Genomic DNA, 6,000 nt, shown 5'->3' on the forward strand with positions numbered 1-6,000 from the left:
AACAGATGCAAACCTGAATTATTCTCGGTTATAAAGTATACTTCTTGGTTGTTCGGTATATTAATGAATTTACCTTAGTAACCCTCCCACCGTTGGTAGGCCTTAAGCTCAACACCGTTGATATAACTTCAATACATTATAACTTAATATAACTTAATACCAACTTTAATTCGTTGATATCTTAAGTGTACTCCGGACTTCGCAGCGTCTATACACAATACACAATTAATAAAGCAAGTCAACGATGGATTCCTGTATACATTTACATTAATCTTTACACACTATAGTGCCGAGATGCTTGCCTGAATCATCACAGCCTGCCCTCATCACAGCCTGCCCTCATCACAGCCTGCCCTCATCACAGCCTGCCCTCATCACAGCCTGCCCTCATCACAGCCTGCCCTCATCACAGCCTGCCCTCATCACAGCCTGCCCTAATCAACAAAGGCCAAAAGCTTGTTAATCCAGTCGCCAAACCCCCTGTTTATTAATAGAAAAATGTCTTACACACGACTCTCACAAGTGAGGACTTTCGAATATTTCTCGAACAGTGCTTCGTTGACAACCTCTGTTCGAATTACAACTCTGTAAACAACCCGTCCTCGACTCAAGTTCATTACATCCAGCGGTCAACCCGCTGCATAGTCGATGATGGTTGATATACACATTAATGAATATATCAATAATTATTAAGGACAAGACCGGAATATAACGATGCCAACACAGAAGACACTTCAATAATTATACCACCAATGATTGTATCTCACTAATTGTACCACCAATAAGTGTATCATTGCTAATTGTATCACCAATAATTGAATTATCAAGATTTACAGAGCACTGGGATGTGTATAGTAGTGTTTCAATGTAGTTTGTAATTTATCTTAAAGGAAAATAAGTACAGAATCTCAGTTATGATAGCCACAGTTTTCTTTATTGATAAATACTCGTCACTCACAGTAGTCAATACTGTCATATGCATGTGTGTTGTGGGTCATCCAAGGGTCACTATCAGTTCCTCTGAGTGAAGGTGAACTTGAGAGGCCGTGACGGAATGAACACGAGGCGACTGACGAGTTCCAGGTCTTCATACTCATAACCAACAGTGAAGCGTTGCATGGCCTGTACAGGAATAACATTTATTAATCAAACAATCATTCTTTTAAGGAAACTAATATTTGTAAATGCTATTTCTTCTCTTCGAGTCAACAAAGAGAACCACTCAATTCTTCAAATTGGATCTACGGAGCATGGCTGATTCACCAGGAAAACAAACCCAATTTTTAGGGTATATTTCGACATAACAGATAATTAGCAGATCTTCCTCACAAAAGCCACGAGACTTTAAAATAGCAGATCATTATTTATAGGGTCCCGGAAGTACAGTCGGATTCGCTCTCGACTAAATCTTTAATTCCGGGTTCGGATTCCGAACGGAAGGGAAATGATTAGCTGCGTTTCCAATTCCATAATTTCCCTGTTCACCTACTGTAAATAGGTTAATCAGCTTGTTGTGGGGCTGCATCCTAGGGAGGGTCGAAGTACCCCCCCCCCACCCTTGGGGGGGGGGACCTCGATATAAGCCTAACATGTATATATACAATGGTTACGTGTCCCCCGACACAATGAATTATTAAATTATAATCTTATTCACTTTGTAATATAAATATATTTCTTTAGTCTATCACAAAATACACTTTCCAAGTGCCAGTAACAGAAAACGAAAACATTTCTTTCAATAGATAACACTTAAATACAACAAATTATTTTTGTTGTTCTGTGTTTGTCTTCTCGAAAACGATTACTCCATGTCTTATTGAAAGAGTTCTCCATTCTTGGATTACTTGGCGCAGAGAAACATTTTTGGGTGACTAATTCTAGCGAGACACAACTGGACGACTTACTTTAGCGAGACTACTGGACGACTTACCCTCGCGATAAAAGTGAACATTTTTTGCTCAGCAATGCGGCGACCAATACACATCCTGGTACCAGCACCAAAGGGCAGGGTGGCATAGGGATGGATGGGGCCAAGGGGCTTGTGCCTCAACCAACGCTCAGGAATAAACTCCTTTGCCCGCGGGAACAAGGACTCGTCCCAGCCCATCAGCATGCCGAGCATAGCCACCATCCACTGGGCGCCGCCAGAAACGTGTCGAGTTAATGAAACAGATAACACATGCATTATTATACGCTGATGTAAAGTGACCTTTTAGGGCAATGTTTCACAATATTCATATGGAAATGAAGCGAACGTTCACTTTATTACAGTGAAGGCAACACACCCCTTTAGGAATTAAGTAGCCACTTAGTACAAAGTCCTTGTCCAACGTTCTTCCCATTCCAAGTACTATAGGGAAAACCCTGGAAAAAAAGAATATTCAATTACACATGATAATATTATATAATTAAAATCCAGTTCAGCTTTTGCACACCAATGAATTGAATATAAAGAAAACACTAGAGGGGAAAAAATTGCTATTCCGGATGCCTTCAACCTTCTCACAAGGGGTTTCTCTCTCTCTCTAAGGTTTCTCACCTTCTGAGGTGAGGCAAGTTCACCTTCGTCCCCCAGCAGCACTGAACTAAGTAAGCAACACACGCTTCTGAAGTTCATGCTGGAAAATCATCATTAAACTTCCACTTGACTCTGTGGAAATAAGTACTCTTACCATCAGATCTGGGGGTCTTAGTGTCTTTACAGCTGACCAAATTGGATTGCCAGCCTTCATAAGAATATCACAATAAAGGAACTGCAGAAGGCGTATTGGCCCTTACAAGTAAGTAAGTAATTATCAAAAGAAGGCACCAAACCGGGAAGGCTATGTAGCACCATCAAATACGCAAAATAATCAGAGGGCGCTAAATATCACCAAGGATGCCAATACGAGAGCAAAAACGCATAAGGCGAACGATATCAAAAGTATCCGAGTCACCAAGAATTCTATCGAGGGACAGGTGACCGCGAGGGGCGGTCGGAAAGCAAGACACACGCTCGTCCTGGAAGTCAGGACATTCAAGAAGGACATGCACGACCGTAAGAGGGACAATGCAACTAGGACAATAAGGAGCAGGGCGGCGCTCCATCAAGTGACCATGGGTTAAGCGAGTATGGCCAATACGCAACCTCGCTAGAGCTGTTTCCCACCGCCGGTTACGGTGGAAGGAGGACGGCCACGAGGAAACAACATTTAAGAGTACGTAGCTTGTTACCAGTAACAGACAACCAAGAAGCCTGCCAACGGGTAAGGACTGAGGAATGGATAACCGGGTAAAAGTCGGAATACGGAATGCCTTTACGAGAGATGGGACAAGAGCGGACAGCTTCCTTAGCGGCAGCATCCGCACGCTCATTTAAAGACACGCCAATATGGCTGGGAACCCAACAAAACTCAACCGACTTAAATTTACTGTGAACGAGAAACAGCCAATGCTGGATCTCGACAACTACCGGATGAACTGGATTAAAGCACCCGAGAGCCATGAGGGCACTACGAGAGTCAACAACAACCACAAAGGAAGACTGACAACGAGAAAGCAGGAGACGAAGAGCATAGAGAATAGCATAAAGTTCCGCTGTAAAGATGCTAGTCTCCGGAGGCAAGCGACACATATAAGTGCGATCAGGAAAAACAACAGAGTAGCCAACACCGTCCGCTGACTTAGACCCATCGGTGAAGACAGAAACGGAGCGGGAGTGAGAAGAAAAGTGCTCGAGGAAAAGGCGTTTTAGAACTGTAGGAGGGGTAAAAGCTTTAGTGATACGAGTCAAGGATGTACAAAACCGCGGAAGAGGGACCCTCCACGGGGGCAAAGAAGGAACAACACGAGGAGAAACATCAGAAATACGAACGGAAAGAGAATCCTGCAGGCGAGATAACCGGACAGAAAGAGGGAGGTGGTGAAGAGGAACAGGAACCGCAGGTGGGGTAAAAGTTAAAGCACGACAGAGACGAGAGGAAGGATGTTGCAAGGAACGCGCAAGATAGCGAAGACAGTAGTGATCACGGCGGTCCTGGAGAGACAGGAAGCCAGTGTCAACATACAAGCTAAGGACGGGAGTCGAACGAAAGGCACCAGAACTGAGGCGCAACCCAGTATGGTGCAAAGCATCAAGACGGCGAAAAGTAGAAGGAGAAGCAGACGAGTAAGCAGGGCAACCATAATCGAGCTTAGACAGGACGAGAGAGGAATGTAAAGCAAGGAGAGTGCGCCTATCTGCCCCCCAAGAAGTATGGGACAAGACCCGAAGGAGGGTAAGGGACTTAGAGCACTCAACACGGAGGTAAGAGATATGGGGAGACCAAGACAAACGAGTGTCAAGGAATAACCCCAAAAGCTTCGCGGAATCTTTGTATTCAAGGGGATGACCATAAAGTGACAAAGAGGGACGAAGAACAACCCGTTTCCGCGTAAAAGTCATGGCACAAGTCTTAGAAGTAGAGAACTTGAAGCCATGACCTGTGGCCCAAGACGACACGGCATCAATCGCAGGTTGAAGCCGGCGTTGAAGGAGAGGCGAATCATCACCCTGACAACAAAGGGTAAGATCATCGACATAGAGAGCGGAGAAGACACCAGAAGGAAGAGAGGAAAGAAGACCATTGAGGGCAACCAGAAAAAGAGTAGTGCTCAGAACACTACCCTGGGGCACACCTTCGTATTGCTGAAAAGAGGGAGAGAGAGCGGTACCAAGGCGCACCCGAAAGGAACGACGAGAGAGGAAGCTGCGGAGAAAGAGAGGGAGATGACCACGAAGGCCAAAAGAATGAAGTTGAGATAGGATATGATAACGCCAAGTGGTGTCGTAAGCCTTTTCTAGGTCAAAAAGGACGGCAACAACGGAGGTCTTCGCAGCAAAAGCAGTACGTACATAGACCTCCAAGTTCACCAGGACATCTGTCGTGCTGCGGCACTTGCGGAAACCAAATTGAGAAGGGGAGAGGAGGTGATGGTGTTCCAGGAACCACATCAGACGAACGTTAACCATACGTTCAAAGAGTTTGCAGACAACTTGTGAGAGCAATAGGGCGAAAGTCCTTAGGGGAAGTACCCAGAGACCCCGGTTTGCGAACAGGGAGGACAACGGCATCGAGCCAGTCCTCAGGGACTGACGACGACTCCCAGATCCGATTATACAGACTCAGTAAATACTGAGACGTGCTCGGAGGGAGATGGCGAAGCATCTCATAATGAATACCATCGGAGCCCGCCGCCGTAGAACCGCAGAGGGCCAGGGCAGAACGAAGTTCAGAGAGAGAGAAGGGATCATTATAGGGAAGCTGAAGATGAGTGCAGAAATCTAAAGGACGAGACTCAAGGACAGGTTTACGAAGAAGGAAAGATTGGGGAAGATGAAGACCAGAGCTAACAGAAGAAAAGTGGGAACCCAGTTCGGAAGCGACCTGCAACGGGTCCGCCACAAGAGTATCATGGAGGTGAAGGACCGGTGAAACATCGGGAACGAACTTACCCGCTATCTTGCGGATACGCTTCCAGATCTGGGCCAGAGGGGTTTCGGACGTAATTGTCGAGACATAAGATGCCCAACATTCACGTTTAGCCGTACGGATGGCCCTACGGGCCACCGCACTCGCTTTCCGAAAGAAAAGAAAAGAATCGGTCGTCTGCCTACGGCGGTGCTTCTTCCAGGCTGCACGCTTACAGCGGACAGCCCGAGCACAGTCCGCATTCCACCAGGGAACGCACTTCCGTGGACCCCGAGAGGAAGAGCGAGGAATAGAGCGGAGGGCAGCGTCGAAGACAGTGTCATGAAAAGAGGAGGAGAGCGCGAGAGAGGGGCAGAAGGGAGAGGTCAGAGAGAGTAGCACTGAGGGAAAATAGGGTCCAGTCCGCCTTAGCAAACTGCCACCTAGGGAAAGAGAGGGAAGGGCGAAAAGAGAAAAAGGAAACAAGGATGGGGAAATGATCACTTCCATGGAGGTCATCAAGAACCTGCCATGTGAAATCTAAGTAAAGAGAAGAAGAGCAGAGAGAAAG

At 46.2% G+C, this 6,000-nt stretch overlaps 2 long non-coding RNA genes across 2 annotated transcripts in view; both read right to left on the minus strand.

Moving 5' to 3' along the window:
• The window catches only part of LOC123753297 (uncharacterized), a 113,007-nt gene that overhangs the window by 72,755 nt on the left and 34,252 nt on the right, over positions 1–6,000 (minus strand). The window lies entirely within an intron of this gene.
• Positions 939–2,369, minus strand: LOC123765998 (uncharacterized). The gene is made up of 3 exons (XR_011230581.1): positions 2,286–2,369; positions 1,931–2,134; positions 939–1,122 (listed from the first exon to the last, which is right to left on the minus strand). It is a non-coding gene; the product is annotated as an uncharacterized lncRNA (long non-coding RNA).

The sequence above is a fragment of the Procambarus clarkii genome, chromosome 37, assembly GCF_040958095.1.
Source record: "Procambarus clarkii isolate CNS0578487 chromosome 37, FALCON_Pclarkii_2.0, whole genome shotgun sequence".
NCBI classification, from domain to species: Eukaryota; Metazoa; Arthropoda; class Malacostraca; order Decapoda; family Cambaridae; genus Procambarus; species Procambarus clarkii.